At 51.1% G+C, this 20,399-nt stretch overlaps 1 long non-coding RNA gene across 1 annotated transcript in view; it reads right to left on the bottom strand.

Annotated features, from left to right (window-relative positions):
• Positions 1-16,308, bottom strand: part of LOC139746053 (uncharacterized) — a 47,533-nt gene extending 31,225 nt beyond the window's left edge. Inside the window, exons 1-2 of the long non-coding RNA XR_011712052.1 lie at positions 16,194-16,308; positions 12,054-12,212 (exon numbers count right to left, since the gene is read on the bottom strand). This is a non-coding gene — a long non-coding RNA (uncharacterized lncRNA). The remainder of the gene's footprint in view (positions 1-12,053; positions 12,213-16,193) is intronic.
• Positions 16,309-20,399: the final 4,091 nt, after the last annotated feature.

Raw genomic sequence — 20,399 nt, forward strand, 5'->3', positions numbered from 1 at the left:
ACCTCAACCGATCCAGTAGACAAGCTGCCACTCCCCGGCCAGCCGACCCTAGCCTACCTCAACGCGATCCAGTAGACAAGCTGCCGCTCCCTGGCCAGCCGACCCTATCCTACCTCAACGCGATCCAGTAGACGAGCTGCACTCCCCGGCCAGCCGAACCCTATCCTACCTCAACGCGATCCAGTAGACAAGCTGCCACTCCCCCGGCCAGCCGACCCTATCCTACCTCAACGCCGATCCAGTAGACAAGCTGCCAGCTCCCTGGCAAGCCGACCCTTTCTACCTCAACGCGATCCAGTAGACGAGCTGCCACTCCCTGGCCAGCCGACCCTAGCCTACCTCAACGCGATCCAGTAGACGAGCTGCCACTCCCTGCCAGCCGACCCTAGCCTACCTCAACGCGATCCAGTAGACGAGCTGCCACTCCCCGGCCAGCCGACACTAGCCTACCTCAACGCGATCCAGTAGACGAGCCGCCACTCCCCGGCCAGCCGACCCTAGCCTACCTCAACGCGATCCAGTAGACAAGCTGCCACTCCCCTGCCAGCCGACCCTAGCCTACCTCAACGTGATCCAGTCGACAAGATGCCACTCCCCGGTCAGCCGACCCTAGCTTACCTCAACACTATTCAGCAGATGATCTGCCACTCCCTGGATAGCCGATCCTAGCCCACCTCAGTGCGATCCAGTAGACAAGCTGCCACTCCCCGGCCAGCCTGCCCTATCCTACCTCAACGCGATCCAGTAGACAAGCTGCCACTCCCAGGCCAGCCGACCCTAGCCTACCTCAATGAGATTCAGTAGACAAGCTGCCACTCCCAGGCCAGCTGACCCTATCGTACCTCAACGCGATCCAGTAGACAAGCTGCTATTCCCCGGCTAGCCGACCCTAGCCTACCTCAACGAGCTCCAGTAGACAAGCTGCCGCTCCCTGGCGATCCGACACTAGCCTACCTCAATGTGATCCAGTAGATGAGCTGCCACTCCCTGGCCAGCCAACCCTAGCCTACATCAAAGCGATCCAGTAGACGAGCTGCCACTCCCCTGCCATCCGACACTAGCCCACATCAACGCGATACTGTAGACGATCTGCCACTCCCCGGACAGCCGACTTTAGCCTAACTCAACGCGATCCAGCAGACGAGCTGCCACTCCCCGGCCAGCCGACCCTAGCCTACCTCAACGCGATCCAGTAGAAGAGCTGCCGCTTCCCGGCCAGCCGACCCTAGCCTACCTCAACGCGATCCAGTAGACAAGCTGCCACTCCCCGGCCAGCCGACCCTAGCCTACCTTAACGCGATCCAGTAGACAAGCTGCCACTCCCAGGCCAGCCGACCCATACTATCTCAACGCGATCCTGTGGAGAAGCTGCGACTCCCCGGCCAGCCGACACTAGCCTACCTCAACGCGATCCAGTAGACAAGCTGCCACTCCATGGCCAGCCGACACTATCCTACCTTAAAGCGATCCAGTAGACAAGCTGCCACTCCCCGGCCAGCCGACACTAGCCTACCTCAACGTGATCCAGTATACGAACCGCCACTTCCCTGCCAGACGACTATAGCCTACCTCAACGCGATCCAGTAGACGAGCTGCCGCTCCCCGGGAAGCCGACCCTAGCCTACCTCAACGCCATCCAGTAGACGAGCTACCGCTCCCAGGGCAGCCGACCCTAGCCTACCTCAACGCGATCCAGTAGACAAGCTGCCACTCCCCGGCCAGCCGACCCTAGCCTACCTCAACACGATCCAGTAGACAAGATGCCACTCCCCGGACAGCCGACCCTATCCTATCTCAACGTGATCCAGTCGACAAGATGCCACTTCCCGGTCAGCCGACCCTAGCCTACATCAACGCTATTGAGCAGTTGATCTGCCACTCCCTGGATAGCCGAACCTAGCCCACCTCAGTGCGATCTAGTAGACAAGCTGCCACTTCCCGGCCAGCCGGCCCTATCCGACCTCAACGCGATCCAGTAGACGAGCTACCGCTCCCAGGCCAGCCGACCCTAGCCTACCTCAACGCGATCCAGTAGACAAGCTGCCACTCCCAGGCCAGCTGACCCTAGCCTACCTCAACGCGATCCAGTAGACAAGATGCCACTCCCCGGACAGCCAACCCTATCCTATCTCAACGTGATCCAGTCGACAAGATGCCACTCCCCAGTCAGCCGACCCTAGCCTACCTCAACGCTATTGAGCAGATGATCTGCCACTCCCTGGATAGCCGAACCTAGCCCACCCCAGTGCGATCCAGTAGACAAGCTGCCACTCCCCGGCCAGCCGGCCCTATCCGACCTCAACGCGATCCAGTAGACAAGCTGCCACTCCCCGGCCAGCCAACACGAGCCTACCTCAGTGCGACACAGTAGACGAGTTTCCACTACCTGGCCAGCCAACCCTATCCAATCTAAACGCGATCTAGTGGAGGAGCTGCCACTCCCCTGCCAGCCGACCCTATCCTACCTCAACGCGATCAAGTAGACAAGCTGTCACTCCCCGGCCAGCCGACCCTACCGTACCTCAACGCGATCCAGTAGACAAGCTGCCACTCCCCGGCCAGCCGACCCTAGTCTACCTCAGCGCGATCCAGTAGACAAGCTGCCACTCCCCAGCCAGCCGACCCTATCCTACCACAATGCGATCCAGTAGACAAGCTGCCACTAACTGGCAAGCCGACCCTAGCCTACCTCAACGCGATCCAGTAGACAAGCTGCCGCACACTGGACAGCCAACCCTAGCCTACCTCAACGCGATCCAGTAGACAAGCTGCCACTCCCCAGCCAGCCGACCCTAGCATACCTCAACGCGATCCAGTATAAAGCTGCTACTCCCCGGCCAGCCGACCCTATCCTACCACAATGCGATCCAGTAGACAAGCTGCCACTAACCGGCCAGCCGACCCTATCCTACCTCCATGCGATCCAGCAGACGAGCTGCCTCTCCCCGGCCAGCCGACCCTATCCTACGTCAACGCGATCCAGTAGACAAGCTGCCGCACACTGGCCAGACAACCCTAACCTACCTCAACGCGATCCAGTAGACAAGCTGCCACTCCCCGGCCAGCCGACCCTAGCATACCTCAACGCGATCCAGTAGAAAAGCTGCCGCTCCCCGCCAGCCGACCCCTAGCCTACCTCAGTGCGATCAAGTAGACAAGCTGCCGCACCCTAGCCAGCCGACCCTATCCTACCTCAGTTCGATCCAGTAGAGAAGCTGCCACTCCCTGGCCAGCCGACCCTATCCTACCTCAACGCGATCCAGTAGACGAGCTGCCAGTCCCCGACCAGCCGACCCTATCCTACCTCAACGCGATCCAGTAGACAAGCTGCCACTCCCGGCCAGCCGACCCTATCCTACCTCAACGCGATCCAGTAGACATGCTGCCACTCCCCGGCCAGCCGACCCTATCCTACCTCAACGCGATCCAGTAGACAAGCTGCCGCTCCCTTGCCAGCCGACCCTATCCTACCTCAACGCGATCCAGTAGACAAGCTGCCACTCCCCGGCCAGCCGACCCTATCCTACCTCAACGCGATCCAGTAGACAAGCTGCCTCTCCCAGGCCAGCCGACCATATCCCTACCTCAACGCGATCCAGTAGACAAGCTGCCACTCCCCGGCCTGCCGACCCTATCCTACCTCAACGCGAGCCAGTAGATGAGCTGCCACTCCACGGCCAGCCGACCCTATCCTACCTCAACGCCGATCACCAGTAGAGTAGCCGCCACTTCCCCGGCCAGCCGACACTTGCCTACGTCAACGCGATCCAGTAGACGAGCTTCCACACCCAGGCCAGGCGACCCATACTAACTCAACGCGTATCCTGTGGACAAGCTGCCACTCCCCGTCCAGGCGACCCTAGCCTACCTCAACGCGATCCAGTAGACAAGCTGCCACTCCCATGGCCCAGCCGACACTATCCTACCTCAAAGCGATCCGGTAAACAAGCTGCCACTCCCCGGCCAGCCGACACTATCCTACCTCAACGCGATCCAGTAGACGAGACTCCAGCTTCCCCTGCCAGACGACCCATACCTACCTCAACGCAATCCAGTAGACGAGCTGCCGCTCCCTGGACAGCCGACCTAGCCTACCTCAGTGCGATCCAGTAGACAAGCTGCCGCTCCCTGGCCAGCCGACCCTAGCCTACCTCAACGCGATCCAGTAGACAAGCTGCCACTCCCCTGCCAGCCGACCCTATCCTACCTCAACGCGATCCAGTAGACAAGCTGCCAGCTCCCTGGCCAGCCGACCCTAGCCTACCTCAACGCGATCCAGTAGACAGAGCTGCCACTCCCTGGCCAGCCGACCCTAGCCTACCTCAACGCGATCCAGTAGACGAGCTGCCACTCCCCGGCCAGCCGACCCTATCCTACCTCAACGCGATCCAGTAGACAAGCTGCCACTCCCCGGCCAGCCGACCCTATCCTACCTCAACGCGATCCAGTAGACAAGCTGCCACTCCCCGGCCAGCCGACCCTAGCCTACCTCAACGCGATCCAGTAGACAAGCTGCCACTCCCCGGCCAGCCGACCCTATCCTACCTCAACGCGATCCAGTAGACAAGCTGCCACTCCCGGCCAGCCGACCCTAGCCTACCTCAACGCGATCCAGTAGACAAGCTGCCGCTCCACGGCCAGCCGACCCTATCCTAGCTCAACGCGATCCAGTAGACAAGCTGCCACTCCCTTGCCAGCCGACCCTAGCCTACCTCAACGCGATCCAGTAGACAAGCTGCCACTCCTCTGCCAGCCGACCCTAGCCTACCTCAACGCGATCCAGTAGACAAGCTGCCACTCCCCGGAGAGCCGACCCTAGCCTACTTCAATCCGATCCAGTAGACAAGCTGCCGCTCCTTGGCCAACCGACCCTATCCTACCTCAGTGCGATCCAGTAGACAAGCTGCCGCTCCCTGGCCAGCCAACCCTAGCCCACCTCAACGCGATCCAGTAGACAAGCTGCCACTCCCCAGCCAGCCGACCCTAGCCTACCTCAGTGCGATCCAGTACACAAGCTGCCGCTCCCTGGCCAGCCGACCCTATCCTACCTCAGTGCGATCCAGTAGACAAGCTGCCGCTCCCTGGCCAGCCGACCGTAGCGTACCTCAGTGTGATCCAGTAGACAAGCTTCCGCACGCTGCCAGCCGACCCTAGCCTACCTCAAGGTAACATAGACAGAGCCCCCACTCCCTGGCCAGCCGACCCTGCCTACCTCAAGCGATCCAGTAGAGAGCTGCCACTCCCTGGCCAGCCGACCCTAGCCTACCTCAATGCGATCCAGTATACAAGCTGCCGCTCCTGCCAGCCTACGATAGCCTACCTCAACGCGATCCAGTTGACGATGCTGCCACTCCCGGCAGCCGACCTAGCCTACCTCAACGCGATCCAGTAGACAGCTGCCACTCCCCGGCAGTCGACCTAGCCTACCTCAGCGCGATCCATAGACACGCTGCCACTCCCGGCCAGCCACCTAGCCTACCTCAAGCGATCAGTAGACAAGCTGCCCTCCCCCCCCCCCCCCCAGTAGACAAGCTGCCACTCCCCCGGCAGCCGACCCTATCCTACTCAAACGCGATCCAGAGAACAGCTGGCACTCCCGGCCAGCCGACCCTAGCCTACCTCAACGTGATCCAGTAGACAAGCTGCCACTCCCCGGCCAGCCAACCCTAGCATACCTCAACGCGATCCAGTAAAAAGCTGCCACTCCCCGGCCAGCCGACCCTATCCTACCTCAACGCGATCCAGTAGACAAGCTGCCACTCCCCGGCCAGCCGACCCTATCCTATCTCAACGCGATCCAGTAGACAAGCTGGCACTCGCCGGCCAGCCGACCCTAGCCTACCTCAACGCGATCCAGTAGACAAGCTGCCACTCCCAGGCCAGCCGACACTAGCCTACCTCCACGCGATCCAGCAGACGAGCTGTCTCTCCCCGGCCAGCCGACACTATCCTACCTCAACGCGATCCAGTCGATAAGCTACCGCTACCCGGCCAGCCGACCCTAGCCTACCTAAACGCATTACAGTACACGAGCTACCGATCCCCGGCCAGCCGACCCTATCCTACCTCAACGCGATCCAGTAGACAAGCTGCCACTCCCCGGCCAGCCGACCCTAGCCTACCTCAACGCGATCCAGTAGACAAGCTGCCACTCCCAGCCAGCCGACCCTATCCTACCTGAAAGCGATCCAGTAGACAAGCTGCCACTCCTCGACCAGCCGACCCCATCCAACCTCAACGAGATCCATTAGACAAGCTGCCATTCCCCGGCTGCCGACCCTATCCTACCTCAACGCGATCCAGTAGACGAGCTACCGGTCCCGGCCAGCCGACCCTATCCTACCTCAACGCGATCCAGTAGACGAGCTGCCGCACCCTGGCCAGCCAACCCTAGCCTACCTCAGTGCGATCCAGTAGAAAAGCTGTCGCTCCCTGGCCAGCCGATCCTATCGCAGAGCAGTGCGATCCAGTAGACAAGCTGGCGCTCCCTGGCCAGCCGACTCTAGCCTACCTCGATGCGATCCTGTAGAGAAGCTGCCGCTCTCTGGCCAGCCGACCCTAGCCTACCTCAGTGCGATCCAGTAGACAAGCTGCCGCACCCTGTCCAGCCGACCCTAGCCTACCTCAGTGCGATCCGGTAGAGAAGCTGCCGCTCCCTGGCCAGCCGACCCTATCCTACCTTAGTGCGATCCAGTACACATGCTGCCGTTCCCTGGCCAGCCGACACTAGCCTACCTCAACGCGATTCAGTGGACGAGCTGCCACTCCCCTGCTAGACGACCCTAGCGTACCTCAACGCGATCCAGTAGAGAAGCTGCCGCTCCCTGGCCAGCCGACCATAGCCTACCTCAACGCGATCCAGTAGACATGCTGCCGCTCCCTGGCCAGCCGACCCTAGCCTACCTCAACGCGATCCAGTAGACAAGCTGCCACTCCCCGGCAGCCGACCCTATCCTACCTCAACGCGATCCAGTAGAGAAGCTGCCGCTCCCTGGCCAGCCGACCCTATCCTACCTCAACGCCATCCAATAGATGAGATGCCACTCTCTGGCCAGCCGACCCTAGCCTACCTCAACGCGATTCAGTAGACGAGCTGCCACTCCCCTGCTAGACGACCCCTAGCGTGCCTCAACGCGATCCAGTAGACGAGGTGCCACTCCCTGGCCAGCCGACTCTAGCCTCCCTCAGTGCGATCCAGTAGACAAGCTGCCGCTCCCTGGCCAGCCGACCCTAGCCCACCTCAACGCGATCCAGTAGACGAGCTGCCACTCCCCGGCCAGCCGACCCTATCCTACCTCAACGCGATCCAGTAGACAAGCCGCCACTGCCCGGCCAGCCGACCCAAGCCTACCTCAACGCGATCCAGTAGACAAGCTGCCACTCCCCGGCCAGCCGACCCTAGCCTACCTCAACGCGATCCAGTAGACAAGCTGCCACTCCCCGGCCAGCCGACCATAGCCTACCTCAACGCGATCCAGTAGACAAGCTGCCACTCCCCGACCAGCCGACCCTAGCATACCTCAACGCGATCCAGTAGGCAAGCTGCCACTCCCTGGCCAGACGATCCTATCCTATCTCAACGCGATCCAGTAGAGAAGCTGCCGCTCCCTGGCCAGCCGACCATAGCCTACCTCAACGCGATCCAGCAGATGAGCTGCCACTCTCTGGCCAGCCGACCCTAACCTACCTCAACGCGATTCAGTAGACGAGCTGCCACTCCCCTGCTAGACGACCCTAGCGTACCTCAACGCGATCCAGTAGACGAGGTGCCACTCCCCGGCCAGCCGACCCTATCCTACCTCAACGCGATCCAGCAGACGAGCCGCCATTCCCCGGCCAACCGACCCTAACCTACCTCAACGCGATCCATTAGACGAGTTGCCGCTCCCCGGCCAGCCACCCTTAGCCTACCTCAACTCGATCCAGTAGACGAGCTGCCGCTCCCCGTCCAGCCGACCCTATCCTACCTCAACACGATCCAGTAGACAAGCTGCCACTCCATGGCCAGCCGACTCTAGCCTCCCTCAGTGCGATCCAGTAGACAAGCTGCCGCTCCCTGGCCAGCCGACCCTAGCCCACCTCAACGCGATCCAATAGACAAGCTGCCACTCCCCGGCTAGCCGACCCTATCCTACCTCAACGCGATCCAGTAGACAAGCTGCCACTCCCCGGCCGGCCGACCCTAGCCTACCTCAACGCGATCCAGTAGACAAGCTGCCACTTTCCGGCCAGCCGACCCTAACCTACCTAAACGCGATCCAGTAGACGATCTGCCACTCCCCGACCAGCCGACCCTAGCCTACCTCAACGCGATCCAGTAGACAAGCTGCCACTCCTCGACCAGCCGACCCTATCCAACCTCAACGAGATCCATTAGACAAGCTGCCATTCCCCGGCTGCCGACGCTATCCTACCTCAACGCGTTCCAGTAGACGAGCTACCGCTCCCGGCCAGCCGACCCTATCCTACCTCAACGCGATCCAGTAGACGAGCTGCCGCACCCTGGTCAGCCAACCCTAGCCTACCTCAGTGCGATCCAGTAGAAAAGCTGTCGCTCCCTGGCCAGCCGATCCTATCGCAGAGCAGTGCGATCCAGTAGACAAGCTGGCGCTCCCTGGCCAGCCGACTCTAGCCTACCTCGGTGCGATCCTGTAGAGAAGCTGCCGCTGTCTGGCCAGCCGACCCTATCCCACCTTAGTGCGATCCAGTAGACAAGCTGCCACTCCCCGGCCAGCCGACCCTATCCTACCTCAACGCGATCCAGTAGACAAGCTGCCACTCCCCGGCCAGCCGACCCTATCCTACCTCAACGCGATCCAGTAGACAAGCTGCCACTCCCGGCCAGCCGACCCTATCCTACCTCAACGCGATCCAGTAGACAAGCTGCCACTCCCCGGCCAGCCGACCCTATCCTACCTCAACGCGATCCAGTAGACAAGCTGCCACTCCCCGGCCAGCCGACCCTAGCCTACCTCAACGCGATCCAGTAGACAAGCTGCCACTCCCCGGCCAGCCGACCCTAGCCTACCTCAACGCGATCCAGTAGACGAGCTGCCACTCCCGGCCAGCCGACCCTATCCTACCTCAACGCGATCCAGTAGACGAGCTGCCACTCCCCGGCCAGCCGACCCTATCCTACCTCAACGCGATCCAGTAGACGAGCTGCCACTCCCCGGACCAGCCGACCCTAGCCTACCTCAACGCGATCCAGTAGACGAGCTGCCACTCCCCGACCAGCCGACCCTATCCTACCTCAACGCGATCCAGTAGACGAGCTGCCACTCCCCGACCAGCCGACACTAGCCTACCTAAACGCGATCCAGAAGACAAGCTGCCACTCCCGGGAAAGCCGACTCTAGCCTACCTCAACGCGATCCAGTAGACGAGATGCCACTATCAGACCAGCCGACACTATCCTACCTCAACGCGATCCAGTAGACAAGCTGCCATTCCCCGGCCAACCGACCCTATCCTACCTCAACGCGATCCAGTAGACGAGCTGCCACTCCCCGACCAGCCGACCCTATCCTACCTCAACGCGGTCCAGAAGACGATCTGCCACTCCCCGGCCAGCCGACCCTAGCCTACCTCAACGCGATCCAGTAGACGAGCTGCCTTACCTTGGCCAGCCAACCCTAGCCTACCTCAGTGCGATCCAGTAGACAAGCTGCCGCTCCCTAGCCAGCCAACCCTAGCCCACCTCAGTGCGATCCAGTAGACAAGCTGCCGCACCCTGGCCAGCCGACCCTAGCCTACCTCAGTGCGATCCAGTAGAGAAGCTGCCGCTCCCTGGCTAGCCGACCCTAGCCTAACTCAGTGCGATCCAGTAGACAAGCTGCCGCACCCTGGCCAGCCGACCCTAGCCTACCTCAGTGCGATCCAGTAGAGAAGCTGCCGCTACCTGGCCAGCCGACCCTATCCTACCCCAGTGCGATCCAGTAGACATGCTGCCGCTCCCTGGCCAGCCGACCCTAGCCTACCTCAGTGCGATCCAGTAGACAAGCTACCTACCGACTAATACCTTAAACTCATATCACTCCCTAAAAGCTAAATATAATCGCCAGTCATGGACCAAAAATATATAATTCCCAAAGTGAAGCTTATTTTGATGACCCTTGGAGCTCGACTGAGCTGCAAAATATCGTTTGTCATTGTTCAGCATAAACTCAGAGTAAGGCTTTACTTTGATTACCTTTGTTGCCCTCAACAGCTAAATAAAACCATCTGGCGAAGCCAGAGTAAAGTTACCAACGTGCAGCTTTACTTTGATGACCCATGTAGCACGCACAAGTGTTAGCCAGAGGAAAATTTCTAAAGTAAAACCTTAATTTGACGACCCACATATGTGCTCCACAAAACCTATATAAAACAGTCTAGCGTTAGCCTGTACAAAAGTCTGAATGTAAAGCTTTACTTTGACGACCCATAAGCCATGCAAATTAAAGATAATCGTCTGGCATTAGCTAGAACAAATGTCCTAAAGGGACGCTTTAGTTTGGCGTCGTTGGTTCATTCCTCGACAATCTACTTCGACTAATTCGTTTATAAACACATTGCGGTTTCCTACCTTACACACTTAAAAGGTGAAAAGAAAGCGTTACTTACTCTCGACAGGCATCGGTGGCTCAAGTCTCTGATACATTTCGGTAGCGTACTTCACCACATATTACTTCGACGAACTCAAAAACTCTGCTCACTCTCGAACAGTCATCGATGAGCTTCGTCTCCTACACACGTGTGTCGGTAGCTCACTTCATGGCAAACCAAATTCGATTCTCTCTCTCTGACACTCAACGGTATGGCTTCCTACCTGACACACTAAAAACACTGCTCACTCCCTGACAGACGTCGGTGGCTTCGTGTCTGATACACGTCGGTAGCTCACTCCAGATACACTACATTGCCTAACTCCGTCACGATGGCTTCCTGCCTGACACACACACTTTAGAAAAAAAAAAAAAAAAAAAAAAAAAAAAAAAAAAACACGTCAGTGGCTTCGTCTGTAACATACGTGGGTAGTTCACACCATGACACAATACGTGACTAACTCCTTGATACACAAGGCTGGCTTCCTGCCTCACACTACTACAGTGGCGACAACACAAAACCGCTGCTCACTTCCTAACACAAAACGGTGGCAAAGAAAGGCTGCTCACGCTGACAGATTCTCTGGCTTTGTCTCTAGCACACGTCGGGCCACCTCACTCTAGGACACACTATTCCCACTAACTCCCTGGCACACAAGGGCGGCTTCCTGTCTGACGGCGGAGGAACGCAACTCACTCCCTGAGAGACGTCAGTGGCTTCGTTTCAACCACACGTCGTGGGCTTATGCCCCGATGTACGATAGTTTACTACGAAGGCCTGTTGTTCTCTGGCACACGACGAGAGGTTCTCCCTCAACACTGACAAACAACAACGACCGACTCGTCCTCTAACATCAAAGCCGCTCACTTTCAAACGACCGTCTCACCAGCTGACGTGCGTCTGCACCTCATATCCTGGAGCATTGGCACGTCCCTTTCTGATACACGGCGGCAGATCACTCCAAGACAGACGAAGACGCCTGACACATCATCCCAGCGAGTCATTCCCTGACACACAACAATGTCTTACTCACTGCCACACTTCGGGTTTACTTCCTTCTCCCTCTGCCTGAGCTGCTACAGCAACTCACTCCCTGACACAAAACTATGGCCTCCCGGCTACTAATACCCTGAGAGCATAGCGCTCCGTGAGTAACCAAACTCTCCCTATCCTGAGACAAGCAGGAAGGAGGGTCCCAGTCTGCCACATACCGTTATGTTAATCACTTACTTATGTCGGTGGTTCACGCCTCGACTCGACGAAGGTTTACCCCACTATCAAACTTACACGTGAAGGAGGTACCACCCTCCTTGACTCGACGAAGGTTTACCCCCCTATCAAACCTACACGTGAAGGAGGTACCACACTCCTTGACTTGACGAAGGTTTACCCCACTATCAAACTTACACGTGAAGGAGGTACCACCCTCCTTGACTCGACGAGGGTTTACCCCCTATCAAACTTACACGTGGAGGAGGTACCACCCTCCTTGAGGCAAGACACTTGAGTGCTCTCATGACGGCTTCCTCCCTCCCTCTTGCGACGTCAGCAGGCGACTGAGGGTGACGTGATCCTCGACGTTGCACGGAAGGTCGTCATATCCAACCCGTTGTTTGACTGGAATTCTGGAAATGAACGGTGTCTTAATTTCCATTTCAATTTGACTACATTAAGGCATATTTTTCTATTAACATTAAGTTAAACAACGACATTTTGTACGCAACATATACCAGTGCTTATGTGTGGGTCATGATAGATCTGAAGTCATGGGAACATCATAAGTTATTATGATCCATCTTGAAATATATGCTTAAATTGGTGGCAACTGCGAGGACAAAAATCTCTCACTAGCAATGTTATCCTTACTATTCTTGTTCTGCGAAACATTAGGGTAAACAAGATGCAATTGTTTGTTATCATTCTCTAGCACAAGGAGCTTCAAAAGCTGGTCTCTTATTGTATGTATACTGCAAATACAAAACGTAGGTAGTCATTATTCCTATGTTGAGCAAAACTACTAATTGAGGCAAACAACCATATAACTGTAATAACCTATATGGCGGGTCAGACGTTCCAAAAGACGGTGAAGAATTAAAAGCTTTTATATGTAGTAATATAATATAGTCTGAAACTAAAGTTTCAGACTAATTACTTCATTCTACATTTTCTTGCTGTGGGAACTACAGAGTTCTCCACACCTCCACCTCCATGTTCACCTATAGTTGACCAGTCATTCACCTGTGTTTACAGCCAATGGTCTCCCATGACTCATTCACCTGGCTATAAATAAGACCTCTGTTTATGGAGCAATCATCTCCAAGCGGAGAACACGAAGCTGGCGGACTACGTTTGTTGTTTGTTGGCTTTTACGGCCATCGACCAATGAGGAAGGTCATTACGACCTGTAATCCTATCTAGTATGTAATTAAAGAATCCCATAAATAGCTATTCTAATAAATACAAAAATGGAAAAAAAAAATAATTATAGTACGATAAAGATAAATCATAATTAAGAATAAATAATGGAAGGCAAAGAATTTGTGGGTGTTGAGCCAACGTGGCGGTAACCACAGCCCAGTCGGCACAGCAGCCACAGTTGCAGTTTACCCAAGAGTGTGAAGAGATAAGACAGACTAGAGATAGTCCTCCACCACGTCATGCACATAGATGATAATTCATTCGGAAGTCCACCGGCTCAACCTCATGGCGCAGCTGCCCCGGAGGATAACCACCTCCCCTCAAGGCCGACCGTCTAATGTGTGGACATGACCACCCAACATGCGACCAGCTCAAGTAGGAGGAGGAGCCTCACACCGAAGCCAACCCCTCCACAGAGAACAACCCACGAACCACCTTACATCATCTTCATTAATTGTTTCTCTGAGGACGACCATCAATTTGTCAATTGTACTCGAGTTGTCCCAGAGTACATTGACAATGTTAAAACAGATGTTTTTCTTGTAATACTTTATTAAGTATATCTGGCGATGACAAGGATAAATCAATTGCCGAGATATTGCCAGTCTGGTCATTTACACGAGTTCCACAACCATCGTTCGGAAGAGTGAGGTTAGCATTGATCATAATATTAACCATTTGTGTCCCCTGGCGTCTGCCCCGATACTTCCCTACTGATAATGATGAACATTGAAGTCTCCTAAAACTACTTTACGGTGAAGTAATTGATTAACAAGCTAATTTAACCCATCATCATCAAGTGCGTTAGAACCGGAGCAATATATCTAACATACGTACGTGTACGTGTTATTAAATTTTACATTCTACATCGTCTAGAATTTATATTCACTCATGTGTGAGGTAAACTTTGGTGTACATAGATAGCTACCCCACGATTCTCGTCTCTTCTATACGAGTGATAGTTATCTACAACGGAACAGTCTTCGACTGTGCCATATAGAAGGGTCTCTTGTAAACAGATCTCGGCTGGCCTATACAGTGCAAGCAACATTGGTCGTGCTTGCTTATGCCTATGTCCTCTACAATTCCTCTGAATGATAGTGAACGTGCTGGTTTTAAAGAGTAATTTAACCGACCAGCTTTCTTAGCCCGTTTATGTCGTGACTTGGACGAGTCCCAAGACGACCATACATGGTCCCTGGATGTGCATTGTCTGGCATCCACCAAGTCTATGTCCTCGAACGAAGAAGACCTGTGAACCACAGGTCTCCTAGTTGGAGGTACCGGAACAATGACGTGCGATGTAGATTTATTCCAAGTTCAGTCAGGTTTAAAGATGAGTTAGTTTTGTTCTTGTTCTTTCCTGTAGGACGGAGAGAGGATGTGGTATTGGCATAGCATTTGTTATGGATTGTGGTTGGAAGATTAGGTGTGGATGTAGGGTTAGATGGAGCTGGGTATTTTGAACTGACGATCGGGGTGTCACAAGGAGCGAGTCGAGACATTTCAAAGCGGACGCGTAGGATTCATTAAGGTTAGAGGTTTAACGAGACTCCTTAACCCTGCTCCTAGCCTCATCATAAGAGATGTTATTTTGTGTCTTGACTGCACAGACGACCTTCTCAAACTGGAACTGGGGACAGGCCCGGTCCTAGCATGGGTGGTTGCCACTGCAGTTAACACACAACATCCTATTAGCCATACAGTCCTCAGCGATATGACCCTCCGCAGCACACTTCCCTCCCACATTTACCAGAAAGAGTGCAAGACTTTAATGAGTGGCCAAATTTCTGGCATTTAAACCAACGTAAGGGATTCGGAATGTAGGGATGAACTCGACATCGCATGTAACCAATAGAGATATTGTCCGGTAGCCGAGCTTTTAAGAAGGTTAGGTTAAACAGCGGAGTTCTACTCCGTTCGCCATTGACAAATATGGTGATGAACCTGGCAGTGATAACGTCCTCGTTTGGTAGTTCCTTCACAATGTCGTCCTCTGACATATCCATGACATCAGTGCAGTAGATGACTCCCCTGCATGAAGACATGGCAATGGGTATCGAGACCACAACGTCAACATGAATATGGAACTTCGTCAGCTTTAAGTAGTTCCGCCACCTGTTTCGTCGACTTATCAGCAAATCACCACTAACCAGTTTCCTGACCGTTTCAACATACCCAAACTAACCATTAATGACCTTCCTGATTAGGAAGGAATTGAGGGAGGCAAGAGTCGTTGCTCCGGTCGCATGGGCCAAAACAAAATCAGCATTCCTACTTTTTATGGAAGGTCCGTCACCACTACCTCCTACGGGGGGCAGTGAATGGCTTACATGGGGCCTAACCTCAAAATCTGGAATGGGAAACCACCTCAGATAGTGGAAAAAGCTAGCTACCCCCCCCACCCCCGCCCCTCCCCCAAAAAAAGGCAATTGTTTTATGCAGAAAAGTTTCAAGGCGGAGCCGGTCACACAAAGGCCAGGCGGAGTTCTCCGGAGACCAATCAATGAAAGATCGATTTTGCATAAAACAAACTTAAAAAAACTCAAAACAAAGCGAGGGTGGCGACAACGCAAGGAGGAATAGCTACAACCTGGCTCTGAAGGAAGGGCAACAGCTCCGTACAGGTCAGTAGCTGGTACGAGACTGTGGTCGGAACAGCTACGACTGCACATTGCCCTGCGCAATGTCACTGCGCATGTAGTTATGGCTACCGCCGCTAGGGAGCAGTGGTGTCCTGCATGGCTGGCATATCCGAGTATGTTTATCCTGATCCCATCCCTGAGCATACGGACAAATAGCAAAATATTGTATTAAGTTCAAAAAACACTTCCTATGTAAACACTTCACCGAGTGAAAAACACCCCTATAAACACTAGAATTAAAAAACAACGAACGCACAAGGCTACCAGTAGCATCACATATATTTAACATTAATAAACATACGACACTAAATTTAGATATACGTGAATTATCTGAAGAAAGCAGTGAAGGTTAACTGAAGATAGAAAGGCTGAAAGAAGAGAGTTGATCATGGCATTCTAAACGAAACCAAAATGGCATCCTAGCTAGGAGCTGTGTAAACCTTCCTACGTATTGATACGCGGAATAAAAGCTCAAGGAAGCCCCACTTGTCAAGGAAAAATGCACAGAAACATTGCCATAGTGCTAAGCAAAGTCTGACTTACCGAAAAGACGAGTAGACACAACGACATCAGGCAACACAGACTTGAAATACAGAGCGTAAGAACACATCCGTCTTGGGAGACGAGACAAATAAGACTGCAAATGGCGGCTGTGATCAGCGAGAAACACATACAAAGAAGCGCAACTTAAAGACTTTGACATACTAATTTTTGTGATGCTGGCAGTAACGCCATCTGGAAGGGTGATTAAGACTATTAGAAAACGGGAAATATACACCTTTACCAAAGAAAACGGGAAAATTAAAGGTAAACTATTCAAATCCTCCATAATTTCGGCAGGGAGTGAAGTCCTTTGATCTACTTTGTTTGGTATAAATGTTATGTTTTGCTTTAGCAATGGAAAAACTTAATGTAAACTGGACATTTTGTTAAATGACATAGAATTTCCTTCATAGTTCAAGAACCATTTATCTTTTTTTCATTTTCGTTTGGTATTAATATGAATTGCTAATTATATATTTAAGTCCTGAGCCTATCTTCGGTTTGTGCAGTTGATCTATCGTAATTTAGATTTCCCTAACACTCCTACATTTCAGTTCATTCTTAAATATTGATAAAAGGAAAGAAATGATCGTGTGATACTTTTATTTGGTGCAATAAAGTATTGATAGATATATATCAGAACATATTTTGTTTTCACCTTATGGTAGACTGTATGTACATGCATGCAGTGATACAAAATACAATACCAATGGCTAACAGTCTGACATACATGCATACTGACATTCACAAGCCAACACAAGCAGTCATATATCTAAATATGATACTCTTTAAAGAATTCAATAGTGTATTTTCCATAGATGTAAACTAATGAGCAATTCTTACACATCAAAATAATTCTTTTTCAAAGTTTTACAACCTGATATGCGTGAGTATTTCTGTCTACATGGAAATATATTCAGTCATACTTGTTGAAAATGAAAACACAAGCAATAATAGGCAGAGTCAGTTAATATTCTATAAGCATTTTATTCACTGAAGTATAGGACTATACATACAAACACACGGTCAACGATGAAACAAGAGATTACATGTAATTAATAGTATAAAGCACAAAGTGAAGTAATCATATACTGTCTGCCTGACCGTTAAGTGAATAAATAATATGATTTCCAAATATAACACCTGTTAATAACCTCTGAAAAGGTGCCAAAATTGATATTGAAACAAATAAGACCCACATGCCGTTGACTGTAAACATAACTTACAATTTTAAATTGTTGAAAACGTTTGGAAAACTTCTTCCGTGAGAAATACTTACTGTATATGTAGTAAGCCATGTAGTAAAGTATTTAGTCACCTTTGTACATTTCCTATAAAATTTTCCTTTGTATCTCTGTAAGATGTTCAAGATTCTGTATTTCTTTTCGATGTTATGTATTATCCTTATTCTAATGAAAATTTATTTCCTTCACACAGTTGGGAACACACAGGTCTATCATTGTATATCCGTTTTTTTCTCAGCAAAATTTCATAAACATTGGCACACAGTATCCCTCTTATAACCACTGCTTCAGCATCATACTAGAATATTTGCTTCCAATTCCTTCATATAACTTTTGTGTTTTTGTTACGGTAAGAGCAATGTTTATCTATAGACATTTGTGGTATATGTATACAACTATATATGGTGTCATTATCCTCTGGATGAAAGTAGATCTTACTTACCTCTATACCATCAACTTCTACCATGTTCGACTAGTGACATTCATCGTCATTCATCATCCAAATAATCAAAATATACCTCAGACATTTCAGTTAGAGAGGGTGTAATATCTATCAAGCTGGAGGTAGCTGCAAGAGGTTAATGCAAACCACTGAACCAAGTGCTGCTGTAGTATGGTTAAGTATGAGAGCAGCAGCAACGTGTATACTTAACTGAACACTGCTGATATTATGGAAATAGGTTACAGTTATGCCACACGATTTCCCCATTATGATATTCGCATGGATACTCCTATCACTATGGATTTGTCCTTCTCATAAGCAGGACATGGTTACACTCCATCATTCGTCAGCAGTAAAGTTGGCCGATACTCAAATCAACTTTTTCTCTTTACTGACGACTCTTCGTTCGTATAACACTGTCCCGTTGCCATGTGTTGGTGGAGGATCGGCGTTTAGTACAGCATAAAAACAATATACATATAATCAAACAAAATTAGCCATTCAAATACTTGATTGTGATCGTTATAACTTGTTAATTATTCCAAATATCTGGAAAGACAAACAAAAATATTGGTGGCCGCCATTTAACTCAACTGGGCATGAACAACCCTCCATAAAAGTGTGAATAAATCATAAACATGTTTAATGACAATTAGGTCTGCTCTTTTGCTGGCCTTGACTAGAAGCTGTAGGGTGTCTTGTTCCTAGGGACCAGCGTTGAAGAACACGAGCAGTGTGGACGGGGCACCTGTCGCTAATGGAAATGACAGGTCCGGCAGGGAGAGGTAAACCCCTCGCCCACAGAGACGGCAAGAAACGTTCCTCCAGCAGTTACTGCTACAGTCGTTACAGTAAAGCGACCTCCAATGTTGAAAACGTCACCCAGGCCATGTAATGTCACTTTCCTCTAGATGCAGCAGGTAAAGTGACATGAACGGGCTTCCTCGCTCATGTTGGCTCAGAACCTCTTTAGACATCTTGTTATATCAGTCTTCGGCAAACATTTTACTGCCACTAAATCCACTTCTGCCATGAACATGCCACTGTATGAAGTCATAAAGACAAGAGTGACAAAAGTGACTGTTCAAACTACAGAGGTGAAAGTTAGTTGAGTAGACCTTGCGAACCGGGGAAACTTGCTTCTGGATAGGGATCTATAGTTTACGTAGATTACATATGTCTGTTTTATGTCTGTTCCTGGGGCTACCTCACTAAAGCGAGAAACAATGAGTCACTATGATATATATCTATATATGATGAAATAAATTCTGTTATTACCACGGAAATGAAACACGATAAGTTCCCAAGTGCACTTTTGTATAATTGTCACATCAACAGGGGAGATACAAGAAAGAAGTAAAACAGTCAGTTAATATACAACGAAGAGACGTAGCTAGGACGCTATTTGGTAAACAAGTGACTACCCTAATGGAAGTCTGGTGCGTTTAAACTTGGCAACTTGCGTATCCTAAAATTTATGACATGGACAAGAAAGGGATCTGTTTGCAAATTTTATCAACATTAAAGCTATCCAATTTGTGTATACCTTTACTAATATTAATGTTGCAATTCTTTCTATTTTCAATAATAGAAGATTCAATGATATTTTTCGTGGTACAAGAGATAGAGTTAATAACTGAGATGGCATTACTCCAGTCAATATAATGATCATACTTTTTCACATGATTAGCAAGGCATTTAATTCTTGTCCTGTTCTTCTACTACATTTATGTTGCTTAAGTCTAACTGAAAGATCCTTACCAGTTTGCCCTCCATAAAACGTATTGTAGTTTTTACATAGTACTATATATACGCACCCTGCCAGAACTTTCTAGTGAGTTCCTGATTAAGATATTCTTTTTAGTGTTGTTGCTGAAGACTTTACATCAAAGAATTTAAGCAACATGGAAGTAAAGTAAAATCATTACTAAAGGGGAAAACTAAAAGTTGTCAAGGAGAGGTTTGGGTTGAGCTTTATTAATGATTTCTTTGCCAACTTACGTGATGAATCAATGAAAGATGTAGGATACTGTAACTTGGATCCAATAGAATATATTTTCTCAAACTCATCATCGATAAACTCTGGACTGCATATACGAGTAAATGCTCAATATCTTCACTATGGAAGTTACATCTTGGACATGAGGGGTCTTGTGATCGCAGAGATGGGTGTTGCCTCAAGAGAGAGAAGGAGAAAACGGAACTTGTATTTGTCTGGGAAGTGTGGTTCCGACTGGTGTACATGTGGTGGGATGGTGTTTGAGACTGGGTTGGAAGGATGACTTTATAGTGATTGTCGAGTATTTCGGTCTCTATATGTTTCGTATGTAAGTGTTACGTATGTAAAATATGGGGGGTGGGGGGGTATCTATGAGTACAGGTTGCTGTGTTGTGAAGTTGGGGTAAGATTGTTATCTCTATCTAGCTTTTGTTGGATAGTTATGGAGTGATGTGGATGGAAAGTGTGATCGTGCTGTTGCTGACTAATATGTCGAGAGTATTGATGTGGGATTGTACTGG

This window comes from Panulirus ornatus, chromosome 63, assembly GCF_036320965.1.
Source record: "Panulirus ornatus isolate Po-2019 chromosome 63, ASM3632096v1, whole genome shotgun sequence".
NCBI classification, from domain to species: domain Eukaryota; kingdom Metazoa; phylum Arthropoda; class Malacostraca; order Decapoda; family Palinuridae; genus Panulirus; species Panulirus ornatus.